At 41.8% G+C, this 16,268-nt stretch overlaps 1 protein-coding gene across 11 annotated transcripts in view; it reads left to right on the top strand.

The window, feature by feature from the left end:
• The first annotated feature begins 338 nt into the window (after positions 1–338).
• The window catches only part of ADD1 (adducin 1), a 91,135-nt gene continuing 75,205 nt past the window's right edge, over positions 339–16,268 (top strand). For 6 of the 11 annotated variants that reach the window (XM_019963228.2, XM_019963226.2, XM_019963227.2 and 3 more), the window contains exon 1: positions 340–496. The gene's annotated coding sequence lies outside the window, so the exon portion shown is untranslated. Of the gene's footprint in view, positions 497–912; positions 934–1,655; positions 1,709–16,268 lie in introns of those variants that run through there. The other 5 variants (XM_019963223.2, XM_019963230.2, XM_070790932.1 and 2 more) reach the window with 3 other exon arrangements.

Genomic DNA, 16,268 nt, shown 5'->3' with positions numbered 1-16,268 from the left:
CGAGAGGCTTCGGGTGAGCAGGCGCCACCGGCACGCCGGCCCGACCTGTTTCAGCGACGAGGCATGTGGGCCTGCGAGCGACGGTCCCCACGCGCTGGACCCCGCCCGGTCCAGGCTGGGGCTGGGCGGCCTAAGTCCGACTCTGCCAACAGGCGGCAACCCCGCCCGCTCAGGCCCCGCCCCTCGCCGCCTCGGCCCCGCCCCGCGGCGCCGCCCGAGCCCAGCCAATAGCAGCACGGGTTGCTGGGAGGTGCGGTAAGGGCTGGGCCTATGGGGTGGCGCGTTGATGGGCTGCGGCGCCGCAGGCCGCACCCAGCTCGGGCGGCTGGGGCTGTGAGGAGGGCTGAGGGGGCGGGAGGCCGGGCGGGCCGGGGCTGCGGGCCGGGGTTCGCGCGGCGGACAGGGGGCGGAGCCGGAGCCGGAGTCGCCGGAGCGGACGGGCGGCTGTCGCACTGGGACCTAGGAGCCTTCGCGCTGCCCGCCATTCGCCTCTGAGGTGAGGCTGGTGCGCAGCGCGGCGGCGGCCTCGGGGCTGCAGGCAGAGCGGCGGGCCTTCGGCTGCGGCACGGAGGGCGGGGGCCGCCTTGGGAGGGGTCCCCGCCTTTCGGCCGTCGGCCTTGAAGGGCGGAGGCGGGGTGGGGGGTGCCTCTATCCTGCAGACCCTTGGCCCCAGGGGCTGGTCTGTGGAGACGGCTGGACAGCTTGTCGGTGGGCTGGGTGGTGGGCTTCGGGGGTCCCTGTGGAGAAGGAGGGCGCGGGCTGGACGGTGGCCCGGCCCGTGGCCCCGCGGTGCCAACGGCTCCAGGGTTCGTGCACAGACGCAGGCAGACGCGGGCATCCGGATCGTGCCAGCTGTCTGCTCTTTTTTTTTTTTTTTTTTTAAGAAAACGACAGCTTCTGCCCTGAGAGAGAAGCCACATCTGCCTGCGGACGGTAATAGGGCTGTCCTGCAACTTGATTAGGGAAGGGACTGTTGGTCCTCCTCGCCCTCTCTTTCTTTTTCGTCTCGGGGAGTGTCAGAGGGTCTCTTGCCTGTTAACCGTTGTATTTTTGCTCGAGTAATTCATGGTCAGGAGATTTCGTAAGCTTTTGCGTTCACTTCATGCATTCTTACCTTAAAATAAGTTATTTTTTTGGTTAACCTGAAACTGCCAGCAGTGGTGTGACCAGATGATTTTATGCCTAAATGACAGAAAGCAATTTGTCATATCCGCACGGGCCAAAAACATAGCTGAGCGTTGTATGCAATGCTGCTCGTAAATTGTTACAGAAGGATTTTTTTTTTTTGCGGGTGAAAAATGTTACTTCTTAATGATAGGAAATAAGCTGTTGAAAGGTCTACTCTGTCGTCTTAAACACATCAGTGAAGGCGCCCAGTGAAGCTGGAGTCGATGAGCGCCATAGAGGGGAGGGCACCCCAGGCAAAGATGAATTGTATGAGGGTGGGATTGCACAGCTGGGGTCTTTAGTTAGCGGGCAGGTGCCAGCCCACGTGTAAATTAGTTATTTAAATCCAGAATCTTGGTATTCTGATTGTGGGTTACACTAGAATGGTAAAGTTGTTTTTTAAGGAAGTGAATGGTTTTGGCAGTCCCAACTGTTTTTCAGAGTTTTGATGTGGTTTACAGCAGGACAAATTACTTGTGTGGTTTCAGTTACAGAGGCTTACCGAAAGACGTGAAGCTAAATTCTACCCAGTCTTCAAAAGGTGGGATAGTTTCCTCTCTAAAATATAATTTATACAGCTAGCCATTTTTTCCTTTAACTCTTTGATGTTGTCTGATATTGGTAAGGTTGTGTTTGGTATTCAGTTGTTACTGATTTTGCTATAAAAGGTGTTTCTTTAGATGATTATTAGTCTTTAGTTAGTTGTTTCAAGTTGTCCTTGTATTGAATCAGTAAATACTGAAGTGCTTTAAAAGATACTTTAAAAAAATTAAAAAAAAAAATCAGATATCCAACCGGTTTAACATTTTCTTGATTGTCATAATTTTTAACAGTTTGAGAGCTAATATCAAAAAGACATTTTATTATATGAAACTTAGAGATTAAATTGGACTTATTTATTTTTACATGTTTAATTCTTCCCACCACATGTAGAGAGACTAGTATAATAAACCTCTCTACCCTCATCTAGCTTCTGTAGTTACTTCACTCATGGCTAATTTTGCTTTACCTGTATCCTCATACTCAAGATGTCATATGATTTTAGCTGTTAAATATTTCTGTATGAATATTTTCTTGATTTTTAACAGTTTGAATCAGGATCCAAATGCGTACATTGTGACATGTTTTAATCTATAGGCTCCTCCTCCATCTTTTGTTGTCGCTTGTGATTTATTTGTTGCTGAAATTGTTGGTTTGTCCTGTGGAATTACTCCCAGTCTGGATTTTATTCTGTTCTGTAGTTTATCTACATAGTATTTGCTGTAAACATAATGTAATTTAGTTAGAGCTAAAGGCATTATCAGATTCAGGTTTGATTTATTTTTGGCAAGAAGACTTTATAGGTTAGTAACAGATAAGGATTAGTAGTCTTTTAAATTGAAGTATAGATGATTTATAGTGTTTCAGGTATATATATCATGTGTATATCAAATACATATTCTCTTCAGCTTCTTTCCATTATAAGTTATTAGAAGATATTGAATATAGTTCCTTGTGCTATATGGTAGGTACTTTTAAATCTGTTTTTTATATAGTAATGTGTATCTGTTAATCCCAAATCTCCAATTTATTTTGCCCCCTCTTTCCCCTTTGGCAGCTATAAATTTGTTTAGTCTGTGAGTCTGTTTTGTAAATAAGTTCATTTGTATAATTTTTTAGATTTCGCGGAAGTGATACACAATGTCTTTCCTTGTCTTGCTGCACTTAGTATGATAATCTTAGGTCAGTCAGTATTGCTGCAAGTAGTCTTTCTTCATGTTTGGATCCCTTAATGCTCAATGTTTAGAGTCATTCTTTCATTAGGTATTAAAAATGTTGCTATTTTAATTATATAACTTCATCATTTATTAGCTGGAGTATTTCTATAAAGAAATTTCCTTTCCTTCATTATTTGGTTGCCTTGAATTGTAACTCTCTTAGGAAAGGCAGGATAAATGCTAAAGCCTGCTACATTTTATATTAGTTTTCAAAATAATGAGTTGGCATCCTCCGAAAGTAGCCAGTGAGTTGTGTATATGTATTTGTGTCATTGTGAATTCATGGATTTAAACGTATTTATATGGTTCAGTTCATCGTAGATCCTTATTGAGACTCAAATTGTTCCATCATTGTGTAATAGAAATCTGTTCAAATTGGCTCCTAAATCCTTTAGACACAAGTCTTTGATTGCTCTTTTTTCTGGTATGACAAACCACACCAGGCTCATGTTGTACATTTTTTGTCCCAGCCCTGGAATCATCATTTCTCCAAGCGGCCTTGATTTTTTTTAATGAATAAATAATATTTAGTAATTACAGTCTGTGCCGTGGAGTTGTTTATTGCTGCTAAATTGATCATTGTTTGTAAGTCTTTTCAGTGCACACATGGCGGATTACTGACACTTTTAGTTGTAAAGCAAGATGACAGAATTCTGTTTAACCTTTTTAATCTTATATGTGTCTCTTTTTTCTTCTAAGACAAACGTCTTGACTCTAATTACTCATTGTTTTATAATGCACTGTATTTCAGTATCAGAAGAATAATATGAACACTACCACCAACTAATAAAAGGTGTTTAAGAGGGTTTTTTGTATTCTTATTTGGAATACGTAGTCGGTCAAATTACTGTGTTTTAAAATTGCTTAGAGTAGTAGTTACTGCATGACTTTGCTACCACTGGATGTGTAGTGTTCTTTTGTTTTTTATTTTGTATTTAATGTTTAGGAATTGCTTTTTCTTTTTCTTTTTTTTTTTCAAATTGAAGAAATACCATGTAAGTTACAGGTATACAGTGTAGTGATAAATAATTTTTAAATTATTATTTAATAATTGTTGGAATATTGGTTATACTCCATTTATAGTTATTATAAAATACTGGCTAAGGAATTGCTTTTTGTCTTCTTTTGAGGTTCCATGTATAAGTGGAATCATGTGGTATTTGTCTTTCTGTCTGACCTAATTTCACTTATAGTGTTCTCAGGGTTCATGCATGTTATAGAAAGTATCAGAATTTTCTTCTTTTTTAAGGCTGAGTAATATTCCATTGTATGTAAATACCACACTTGTTTATTCATTCATCCCTCTGCAAATATTTGTTTTGCTTCCATAAATCAGCAATTGTGAATACTGCTGCTATGAACATGAATGTACAAATACCTCCTTGAGACCCTACTTTCAGTTCTTTGCGTCTGTACTCAGGAATGGAATTGCTGAATCAGATGGTAATTCTGTTTAAAAAATTTTGAGTAACCATTGTACTGTTTTCCACAATGGCCGTACCATTTTATTGATATATTCCCACCAGTAGAGCAAAAGGACTCCAATTTTGTCACATCCTTGGGAACATTTGTTTCCTTTTCTTGATAGTGGCCACAGTGGCTGTCCTGATGGGCATGAGGTGGTCGCTTGTAGTTTTGATTTGCGCTTCCCTGATGCCATCAGGCTTTTTTCCCCACTTAACCTGTGGCATCTGCGCCAGACTCTAGTATAGACGTATTTCTCATTCCTTTCAGTTGCATTGTTCTCCTGTATATGGTGTGCCATACTTATTCAGGAAGATATGACTGCTTTTTAATGAATGTTCTTGTCAATTAATGGCTATTTTTTTCACTTATACTGTAACTTGGTGAAATTTTTCTGATGCATTTGAAGTGATCAGAATGGTAAGAAGTACTTCACATAAGTGTGATGTCATACTCTTGAATTCTGTTCTGTTGAGAAGACTTCAGCCTTCTCTCATGTGGTAGTTAGCCAATACTGATGTTATACTTTTTTTTTTTTTTTTTAATAGTTGCTATTTCAGTCCCTCAACTGCAATAATACAGTTTGGAGTTGGCTTCAAAAATGTCATTTCTAACATAAAATCATCTAATTCATATGGACACAGTATTAATCCAGTATTGTAAATATCATGTTTTAGTAATCTTTTTCTGTTATCTATTCTCTCATGTATTACCTGTCTTCATAATCACTGAACTCTTGAGTATTTAGCCATTAAAGTCTAAAATACTAGACCCGCAGACTTCAGTGTGTGAAAACCAGTGCTTACAGCTGTAGTCATTAATGCTATCTGGTGACGTCAGTTTTTTCAGTTCTACCTTTAGAATACGTCCTGCATCAGTCCTTCTGTCGCATCACCACTGTTAGCACCTGGGGCCCACTGGCTGTCATTGCTCTCTTGGACTACCACAGCAGCGTGCAGCTGGTCCCCCGAGGTCCGTCCTTTCTACTTTATCTCCACCTGGCAGCCAGAGTGATTTACATACAATGGAAATTAGATCACGGTCTGCCTGTCTAAAACTGCTCAAAGACCAGTAAAGTATTAACAGTTGCCTTTAGGTAACTATGTGGCTGTGGGATAGAAGTGGGAAGAAGCCTTATATTTTACTGGATTACCTCATAAATAAACTTTTTGAGTTTTGATTCATGTAATTGGATTATGTACTCAGAATAAATTAAGCAATTTTACAAACAAATCAATCCAATGACTTCCCTTTATACTTAGAACAAAATCCAAATTTCTTCTTTTTTTTCTGTCTGTGGCCCTATGGCTTGGGGAAATAATCCTGACCAAGGGTTGAACCCCGGTCCCTGGCAGTGAGAGCACTGAGTCCTAACCACCGAGTCGGAGAGCTCCCCCAGATTTCTTAGGATGATCGCCCAGCTCACTTTTTTACGTTCTTCCACTTGCCCATTTTTGCTGCATTTACGTGGCCTTCTAGAACCTGTCTAGCTCTTATTATTATTTTTTTACTGAGCTTGTGAAGGTGGGGTTACAGTCCACATTGAGTGCATACATTGTGGTTAAATGCCTTTGGACTTTCCTTCAATATCTGTCACTCCCTCTGTTTAAATGACTATTCAAAATAGGGATATGCTTTTAAGTGGCAACACAGGTTTTCTAAATCCAGTTTATAAGCTTAAATTTTTATCTTTTTAAATACTGTGTGCTAGCCATTGTACTTTTTATGTGTGGGAGCCAAAAAGTTTGTTTAGGTGTTTCTGTAAGATGTTATGGAAAAACCTGTATTTTTTTTTTTTTTTTTGCTAGTCCAATATTATCTAATTTAATCCTTAAAACAATCCTATTGAGTGGATACTATTTTCATCTCATCAGATGGGAAAACCAAGAAAGTTTAAGTGATTGCCAAGGTCACATAGGAGGTGGTGGAGCTGGGATTCAAACCAAGGATGTCTGACTCTGGAGATGACGCTCTGCAGCACCAGGCTGTGCTGCCTGCCTTGTGCGCACTGCCTCAGTCCTGTCGCTTCAGTCGCCTCGTTATGACTGTGGGCTCCCGTCTTCCCTGTGAGGGCAGAGGCTCTGCCTTGTTTATTCCTGTTCCTGAGGCCAGCACAGTGCCTGGAATAGAGCAGGTCCTTAAGAAATATTTGTTGCATTAGTGATCTTCAGTTAATTTTTTAGAAGCTTAGCTGTGGGAAATAAAGTTCATGGCAAATTATTAAAGGCTCATCTGTTCCCTCAAAGCAGAAGTTGACAGACTTTTTGTAAAGGGCCAGATAATAAATATTTTAGATGAGGGGCCACAGCTGGGATGGACTCTGCCGGGCCCAGTGGTGGTGGCCGAGGTGGGGGGAGCAGCCCCTACTCCCAGCGGTCACGCAGGAAAGCTGACCAAGGGCCCTGTCGCTGGAGGTCCAGCCGCTGCTTCCCTCCGGACCAGAAGGCAAAAAAAAAAAAAAAAAAAAAAATTTTAGGCTTGGAGTGAGTGTTAGTCGCTCAGCCGTGTGCGACTCTCTTTAACCCCATGGACTTGAGCTCCCACCAGGCTCCTCTGTCCAAGAGATTCTCCAGGGAAGAATACTGGAGTGTTCGCCATTCCCTTCTCCAGGGGATCTTCCTGATCCAGGGATGGGACCCAGGTCTCCTGCGCTGCAGGCAGAGTCCTTACCAGCCAAGCCGCCAGGCCTTTCCTTAGGCTTTGAGAGCTATATGGTCTCTGTTGCAGCTAAACTATTCAGCTTTGCTGTTGCGTGAAAGCAGCCATAGGTCATTTGTATGTGATACTGCTGTCCCATAAAACCTTATTTATGGATGCTGACATTTGAATTGATTTTCATGTCCATCGTATATTATTTTTTCTAGCCTTTAAAAATCAAAGCTTGTGGTCCTTATAAAAATAGGCAGTGGGCTGGACTTGGCTTCAGGTGGAGCATCATTTGCTGATTTCTGCCTGGAGTTTAAATTTTTTTGTTAGACCAAGTTAGACATCTGCCTTCTGCCCTTATTTGTTTTGTTTGCCAGTGGACTTTGTTTTGTTGCTTCCTGCTTTGGTCTGCAGTAAGGAACTACGGAGGAGAAGCACTGTCCTGAGATGCCACGTGATATTGGCTGCAGGGCTACCGTTGTGGGCTTTATCCATTATAGTAAATGAAATAAAGACTCCCCATTGTTCAGGAAATCTGCTTTACTTTTCTTTGAGTAGAAGTTTCAGCTTCATTATTCTAGTTCTAACCCAGAATGAATGTTTGTCCTTTAGATAATACATTTCAGCTGTGGTTTAATAGTGAGCACTACTTGGAGTTAGAAAGACCTGATTATACCTAGTTGTTTAACTTTCTTCACTAAATAGGTCTTTCATTGCGTTTAATTTTTATTTTATTTTGGAGTATAGTTGATTTACAATGTTGCGTTAGTTTCAGGTGTACAGGAAAATGATTGTTGTACATATATCCTTTTTTTTCCAGATTCTTTTCCGATATAGGTTAATGCAGAATATTCAGTAGAGTTCTCTATGTCATACTGTAGGTCCTTGCTGATAATTTCATATATGGTAGTGTGTATATGTTAATCCCAAACTCCAAACTTATCTCCCCCCGTTCCCTTTTGGTAACCGTAAGTTTGTTTTTGAAGTCTGTGAATCTGTTTCTTTTTTGTAAATAAGTTCATTATTATTATCTTCTTAGATTTTGCATATAAGTGATATATGGTATTTGTCTTTCTGTCTTAACCTTACTTAGTATGATCATTTCTAGGTCCCTCCCTGTTGCTGCACGTTTTGCTAGGTTAATCTTAAGCTAGCACTGTACCTGGCCCAGAGGAAGAACCCAGGAAATGGCAAAGCTCCTTTTCTACCCTCACCTCCATCACTTTCTCCACCTCACATCCTTGGACACATCACTTCCCTTTTTTGAACTTCAGTTTCCTCATTTGTACAGTGGGTATGGTAATGCCCTCCATAAGTACGTCAAAGAATTGGTATGATGATTTGGGACTTCCTGGTGGTCCACGGGTTAAGAGTCCACCTTGCAGTTCAGGGGACATGAGTTCAATTCCTGGTCAGGGAACTAAGATCCCACATGCCGCATAGTAACTAAGCCTGCATGCTCTGGAGGTGCAAGTGGAGAGCCTGTGTGCCACAACCCAATGCAGCCAATAAATAAAAATAAATATTAAAAAAAAAAAGAATTGGTATGATGATTAAATTAAAAAGTACCTTGTAAGCTATAGGTGCTGCTTAAGTGTGTTATTATCACATATTTAGAATATACTTGAGGGCAAAAACGAGAGAGGAATCATTACTAATGGTGCATTAACTCCTCTTAAATGCACCCCCATCTATTACTTATCTCATGCCTTTGGGTGTGAAAGATTGTGCTGAAAAAGCTATGCTATACATATTGTAGCTCATCTGGACAAATGAGACGTTCAGTTCAGTTCAGTTCAGTCGCTCAGTTGTGTCCGACTCTTTGCGACCCCACGAACCGCAGCACGCCAGGCCTCCCTGTCCGTCACCAACTCCCGGAGTTCACTCAGACTCACGTCCATCAAGTCAGTGATGCCATTCAGCCATCTCATCCTCTGTCGTCCCCTTCTCCTCCTGCCCCCAATCCCTCCCAGCATCAGAGTCTTTTCCAGTGAGTCAACTCTTCACATGAGATGGCCAAAGTACTGGAGTTTCAGCTTTAGCATCATTCCTTCCAAAGAAATCCCAGGGCTGATCTCCTTCAGAATGGACTGGTTGGATCTCCTTGCAGTCCAGGGGACTCTCAAGAGTCTTCTCCAACACCACAGTTCAAAAACATCAATTCTTCGGCGCTCAGCTTTCTTCACAGTCCAACTGTCACATCCATACACGACCACTGGAAAAACCATAGCCTTGACTAGATGGAACTTTGTTGGCAAAGTAATGTCTTTGCTTTGCAATATGCTATCTAGGTTGGTCATAACTTTCCTTCCAAGGAGTAAGCGTCTTTTAATTTCATGGCTACAATCACCATCTACAGTGATTTTGGAGCCCCCAAAAATAAAGTCTGACACTGTTTCCACTGTTTCCCCATCTATTTCCCATGAAGTGATGGGACCAGATGCCATGATATTCGTTTTCTGAATGTTGAGTTTTAAGCCAACTTTTTCACTCTCCTCTTTGACCTTCATCAAGAGGCTTTTTAGTTCCTCTTCACTTTCTGCCATAAGGGTGATGTCATCTGCATATCTGAGGTGATTGACATTTCTCCAGGCAGTCTTGATTCCAGCTTGTGCTTCTTCCAGCCCAGCGTTTCTCATGATGTACTCTGCATATAAGTTAAATAAGTGGGTGACAATATACAGCCTTGATGTACTCCTTTTCCTATCTGGAACCAGTCTGTTGTTCCATGTCCAGTTCTAACTGTTGCTTCCTGACCTGCTGTAGGTTTCTCAAGAGGCCGGTCAGGTGGTCTGGTATTCCCATCTCTTTCAGAATTTTCCAGTTTATTGTGATCCACACAGTCAAAGGCTTTGGCATAGTCAATAAAGCAGAAATAGATGTTTTTCTGAAACTCTCTTGCTTTTCCCATGATCCGGCGGATGTTGGCAATTTGATTTTGATTAAAACACTTTAATTTCAATTATTTCTTTAATTTCTTTATTTGACCATACCAGTTCTTAGTTGTGGCATGCAGGATCTTTGGTTGTGGCATGTGGGATCTAGTTCCCTGACTAGAAGTTGAACCCGGGCCTCCTGCCTTGGGAGCAAGGAACCTTAGCCACTGGACTACCAGGAGAGTCCCTTGATGTGCTTTTGAATTCAGTGGGTTTTTCTTTTTTTCATGTTTCTTGTGCTTGGGGTTCATTGACCAGCTTTCTTGGATCTCTGGGTTTATAGAACCTAATTTATAGATCCAGATTTATAGATCTGTGGGTTTGTTCATCAAACTTGAGAAAATTTTGGTCATTATCTTTTCATGTATATTTGCTTCTCGATGTTGTCTTTGAGAACTCCAGTTCCATTCATGTTGGACTATTTAAAGTTGACCAACAGCTGAGGGATGCTCTGTTCATTTATTTGGTTGTCTTTTTCCTTTGCCTTTTTTTTTTTTAATTGCTTTGTCTTCAAATTCACTACTCTCTTGTACAGTGTTTAATCTACCATTAATCTTGTTCAGTGTAAATGTTCATCTTACAGGGTGTAGCTTTCATCTTTAGAATTTCGATTTGTGTCATTTTTATATCTTCCATCTTTCTACTTGAGGTTTTGAATGTATGTAATATAGTTGTACTAACTGTTTTAGTGACCTTGTCCACTAATTTTAACTTGACTTTCAGTTCTCGGTTAGTTTGATTGATTTATATCTCCAATATGGATCTTGTTTTTCTGCTTCTTTGCTTGTTGGGTAATTTTTTATTGGATTGCAGATGTTGTGAATTTTGCATTGTTGGGTTCTGAATCATTATTTCTTCCTATAAACATTCTTAAGCCTTGTTTGCTCTATTTTGTTAGCAGTAGGACTTTAAAATTTTACTATGTTGTAGATGGTGAATGGCAACATTTTCTTTTACACATAAACTCCTAGCCTACTGTGGAGAAGGAAATGGCAGCTCACTCCAGTGCTCTTGCCTGGAAAATCCCATGGATGGAGTAGCCTGGCAGGCTACAGTCCATGGGCTCGCAGAGGGTCTGGCACAACTGAGCAACTTCACTTAGCCTCCTTGAGAATGGAAAGTCACTGAAGCAACAGTAACAGCAAAATTTTACCTGCTTTACCTGTGAATCTGATAGAACATTTTGTTTTTATTTTCCCCTATGCTTTGGCAAGTTATTTTGGTAAGTAGAGGGCTGTCCTTTTTTGAATTTCCTTTAGTCTGAGGTTTTAAAAGCTGAATCTGAGACTGGGTTAAGTAGCAGATTAAATATGCTGATACCTGCTCAGTTTGTTCAGTGCTTACTAGCTGTCACATGGCTCTTTCAAATATTTAAAATATTTAGGAACTTTGACATAGCATAATATTAAACTTTAACAGAGCTGTTTAATAGTTCATGCTTGTTCTAACCTTCTACGTACAGGAGGCTTGAGTTGGAAGGAGTGAAGGGAAGCAGGTTTAATTTCATTTGTCTTTTGAGCTTTATTCCAGAAGTACCTTTTTAAACAATTGTTGTGCCTAATGTATAACATTGTTTTTGATATCTGTTAGCTTAAAAGTGTTGAGCATAATTTGATATGATTTTATATTAATTTAAAATATACATAAAAAAATAGCATTTTTCCTACATGGGAAAAAAATAGCATTTTTAAATGCAGTAGGAGTGGAGTCTGGAGGACACTTAAATTTTAAGTGAACAGTATCTTGAAAACCTACTCTGCCAGGATAAAGTGACAACAGTAATCTTTAAAATGTTATTTTGCAAGGATATTTTCCATCCTGTAGCGTTCTTTAACTTGGATCCCGTTTCTTCACGCATAGTTATTGAGCACCTGTTTTGTGCTGGGGACTGCTATAGGCATGATGAACAGAGCAAGGGGGTAAGATGCATGTCCCTGTCTTGGGAGCCTTGGTTCTAGAGTGAGAGATGAAGTAATAAAGGTCGACTGTCGGTAGTAATAACTGCTGTGAAGAGCACAGAAGCAGAACAGGGGATGGAGGATGATGGCAGCAGGGTCTGTTGTAGATGGGAGAGTGAGGGAGGCTTCTCTGAGGAGGTGGCATTTGGTTAGAGATGGAATCTGTGTGCATCTGGGGGAGAGCGTTTGGGCAGTGGAGACCCATCTTACTGTCCACGGTTTCTTGTTGCCGGTTGGTGGGGGCAGGTAATGTAGGCTAGACATCTGGGAAAAGAGAGCCCTTATGGGCTGTGAACTAGATGAGGGAGCAGGGCAGGTGCTGTTGCCAGTGCCCTTTATACATGCCTAGTGCCTGGCACTGCGTAGTGCAGATATGAAGTAAATTTTTTTTGGTGGAGCCCATCTAATCATGACAAAATTAGTAGTGGTAGTATCATTATTAAATAATTATTAAGTTATGGCCATAGCCACAGGTAATTTTTATTGTGCACTCTGTGGGGAGGATTATTGTACCATTTTGCAGACGAGGAAGCCATGAGGCAAGTTAAGAAACTTGCCCAAGAGCACACAGATGGAGTAGTGGTCTGTACCTACCTCCTTTAAAAAATAAATTGTTAAAATTGTTATACATAACTATACTGATTTTGTTTCTCTTTAATACATCTTGGCAAATGCTCAATAGCAGCACACAAATCTATATCATTCTTTTTAATAGGCTCAGGTTTTTTCTTTTACTTATATAATTTATGTAATCACTGCTGTATTGATAGGTATTTATTTCCAGATTTTTACTGTTATGAGATTTCTAAGGTTAGTATTCCGTGTCTTTGGGCACTGTGAAGTATATGTGTAGATATCGACTCGGAAATGAAACTGCTCGGCCCAAGGATGGTTTGCATGTTGTTCAGTCGCCCAGTCATGTCTGACTCTTTGCCACCCCATGAGCTATAGCATGTGAGTCCTCTGTCCCTCACCATCTCCAAAGTTTGCCCAAGTTCATGTGCATTGCACTGATGATGCCATTCAGCCATCTCATTCTCTGACGCCCTCTTCTCCTGTTCTCAATCTTTCCCAGCATTAGGGACTTTTGCAGTGAGTCAGCTGTTCTCATCAGATGACCAAAATACTGGAGCTTCATCTTCAGCATTAGTCCTTCCAAGGAGTATTCAGGGTTGATTTCCCTTAGGATTCACTGGTTTGATCTCTTTGCTGTCCAAAAGACTCCCTTTAATTTGCATAGCTGTCTCCAAATTACCCTCCTAAGGAGCTGTACCAGTTTGTACACCCACCAACTGCTTGTATTCCCCACATAAGAAAGTGTGTATGTGTAACATCATGGTACCTGTCTTACAATTATTATGAGGTTTAAGCTGGATTTAGAAAAGGCAGAGGAACCAGAGATCAAATTGCCAACATCTGCTGGGTCATAGAAAAAGCAAGATTATTCCAGAAAAACATCTGCTTTATTGATTATACCAAAGCCTTTGACTGTGTAGATCACAACAAACTGTGAAAAGTTCTTAAAGAGACGGGAATACCAGACCACCTGACCTGCCTCCTGAGAAATCTGTATGCAGGTCAAGAAGCAACAGTTAGAAGAGGAGATGGAACAACCGACTGGTTCCAAATTGGGAAAGGAGTATGTCAAGGCTGTATATTGTCACTCTGCTTATTTAACTTATATGCAGAGTACATCATTCAAAATGCTGGGCTGGGTGAAGCACAAGTTGGAATCAAGATTGCGGGGATGGACAAGGAGACAACCCGGGGCCTCAGGCTGCTGAGCAGGGTACAGACAAAGCTGTGCCTTCGGGTTCAGGCAAGAAGCTTCCTGAAGTGGACATTGATTGATTCCAACAATTGTTTATATTAAAACAGACTATTATAAAGCTAAAAAAAAAAAAGATTGCAGGGAGAAATATCAACAACCTCAGTTACACAGGTGACACCACCCTTATGGCAGAAAGTGAAGAGGAACTAAAGAGCCTCTTGACGAAAGTGAAAGAGGAGACTGAAAAAGTTGGCTTAAAGCTCAACATTCAGAAAACTAAGATCATGGCATCCGATCCCATCACTTCATGGCAAGTAGATGGAGAAACAGTGGAAACAGTGAATGACTTTCTTTTTCTGGACTCCAAAATCACTGCAGATGGTGATTGCAGCCATGAAATTAGAAGACACTTACTCCTTGGAAGGAAAGTCATGACTAGCCTAGACAGCATGTTGAAAAGCAGAGACGAACAAAGGTCTGTCTAGTCAGGGCTCTGGTTTTTCCAGTGGTCATGCATGGATGTGAGAGTTGGACTATAAAGAAAGCTGAACGCCGAAGAATTGATGCTTTTGAACTGTGGTGTTGGAGAAGACTCTTGAGAGTCCCTTGGACTGCAAGGATATCCAAGAAGTCCATCCTAAAGGAGATCAGTCCTGGGGTTTCTTTGGAAGGACTGATGCTGAAGCTGAAACTCCACCTGATGTGAAGAGCTGACTCATTTGAAAAGACCCTGATGCTGGGAAAGGTTGAGGGCAAGAGGAGAAGGGGACAACAGAGGATGAGATGGTTGAATGGCATCAGTGACTCAATGGACATGGGTTTGGGTGGACTCCGGGAGTTGGTGATGGACAGGGAGTCCTGGCGTGCTGCAGTTCACGGGGTGCAAAGAGTCGGACACGCTGAGCGACTGAACTGAACTTATGGCAGAAAGTGAAGAGAAACTAAAGAATCTCTTGATGAAAGTGAAAGAGGAGAGTGAAAAAGCTGGCTTAAAACTCAACATTCAGAAAACTAAGATCATGGCATCCTGTCCCATCACTCTATGACAAATAGATGGAGAAACAATGGAAACAGTGAGAGACTTTTTTGCACTCCAAAATTACTGCCGATGGTAACTGCAGCCATGAAATTAAAAGATGCTTGCTCCTTGGAAGAAAAGCTAGGACCAGCCTAGACAGCATATTGAAAAGCAGAGACATTACTTTGCCGACAAAGGTCTGTCTAGTCAAAGTGATGGTTTTTCCAGTATTCATGTGTGGATGTGAGAGTTGGACCATAAAGAAGGCTGAGCGCCGAAGAATTGATGCTTTCGAACTGTGGTGCTGGAGAAGACTCTTGAGAGTCCCTTGTACTGCAAGGAGCTCTAGCCAATCAATCCTGAAGGAAATCACTCCTGAAGGACTGATGCTGAAGTTGAAACTTCAATACTTTGGCCACCTGATGTGGCCAAAGTCAGTGAGAACTGACTCACTGGAAAAGTCCCTGAGGCTGGGAAAGATTGAAGGCTGGAGGAGAAGGGGTCGCAAGAGGATGAGATGGTTGGATGGCATCACTGTGTCGATGGACATGAGTTTGAGGAAACTCCAGGAGCTGGTGAGGGACAGGGAGGCCTGGCGTGCTGCAGTCCATGGGGTCGCAAAGAGCTGGACATGACTGAGTGACTAAACTGAACTGATGAGGTTTAAATGAATTAAATGCTACCTAGGAAGTGGCTGTTATATATTACTAATATAATTATTAACCATATTTCTGAACCTTATTACCAAAAATATTATAAGCCTAGAAATTATTTCAGGAGGTTGGAAAAGGGGTTTATAAAATTAACCATAGAAATATATGCCCCCAAATGCTGTCCCCTTTTCAGCTCTGCACCGAGGCCTTGGGAGCTCTGGGGGCCTGTAGGCCTCAGGCTGAGGTTGGGATCAGTCCCACAGGCACATGCAGATAATAGCCGGGGTGCCCTCAGGGGCCAGGGGCAGTAGATGCTGGCTCCCTGTGTGTCTCTGCAGCTGGCAACTTTCTGTGTATCCATAGGAGGAGGAGGCTGTCCTCTGGGAGGGCCCTTTAGAATATCCTGCCTCTGACACTTGTTCTCCCCTTCTCTTAATTTGGTAAGGCTTAATTTAAATTTGCCTTATGGTTTGGCTCATTGGGAATGATTCAGGGAGCGCCTCACCTGAGAAGCAGGTTTTCTCATCTGCATGCTGTTGCTTGACGTTCCTTGTAGAGGAAACCAGCAGTGTGGTGCTAAGGAGGGAGCAGCTCTTCAGTCAGGAGGTGTGAGTTTACTGCAGGGTCCCTGAGGGTTACCCAGCACTGCGTGATGAACTCACGTAACTGCGCCTAGCCTCAGATTTTTCTGTCACATGTTGTGAAAACTCTTTGAAAATGCAAATGCTGAATGAAAAAGCATTTACACAAAAATTGGTACATGAGTGTTCATAGAAGTATTATTATTAATAGCTGAAATGTGGAAACAAACCTAATAATAGAGAATGAAATACTGATGCGTGCTAAGTATGGCTGAACTTAGAAATGTTGCGCTAAATGAAAGAAGCCAGGGAAGGGG

The sequence above is a fragment of the Bos indicus genome, chromosome 6 (genome assembly GCF_029378745.1).
Source record: "Bos indicus isolate NIAB-ARS_2022 breed Sahiwal x Tharparkar chromosome 6, NIAB-ARS_B.indTharparkar_mat_pri_1.0, whole genome shotgun sequence".
Classification (NCBI taxonomy): domain Eukaryota; kingdom Metazoa; phylum Chordata; class Mammalia; order Artiodactyla; family Bovidae; genus Bos; species Bos indicus.
Note: the sequence above shows the minus strand (reverse complement) of the source record. Positions and strands in the feature narration are given on the sequence as shown.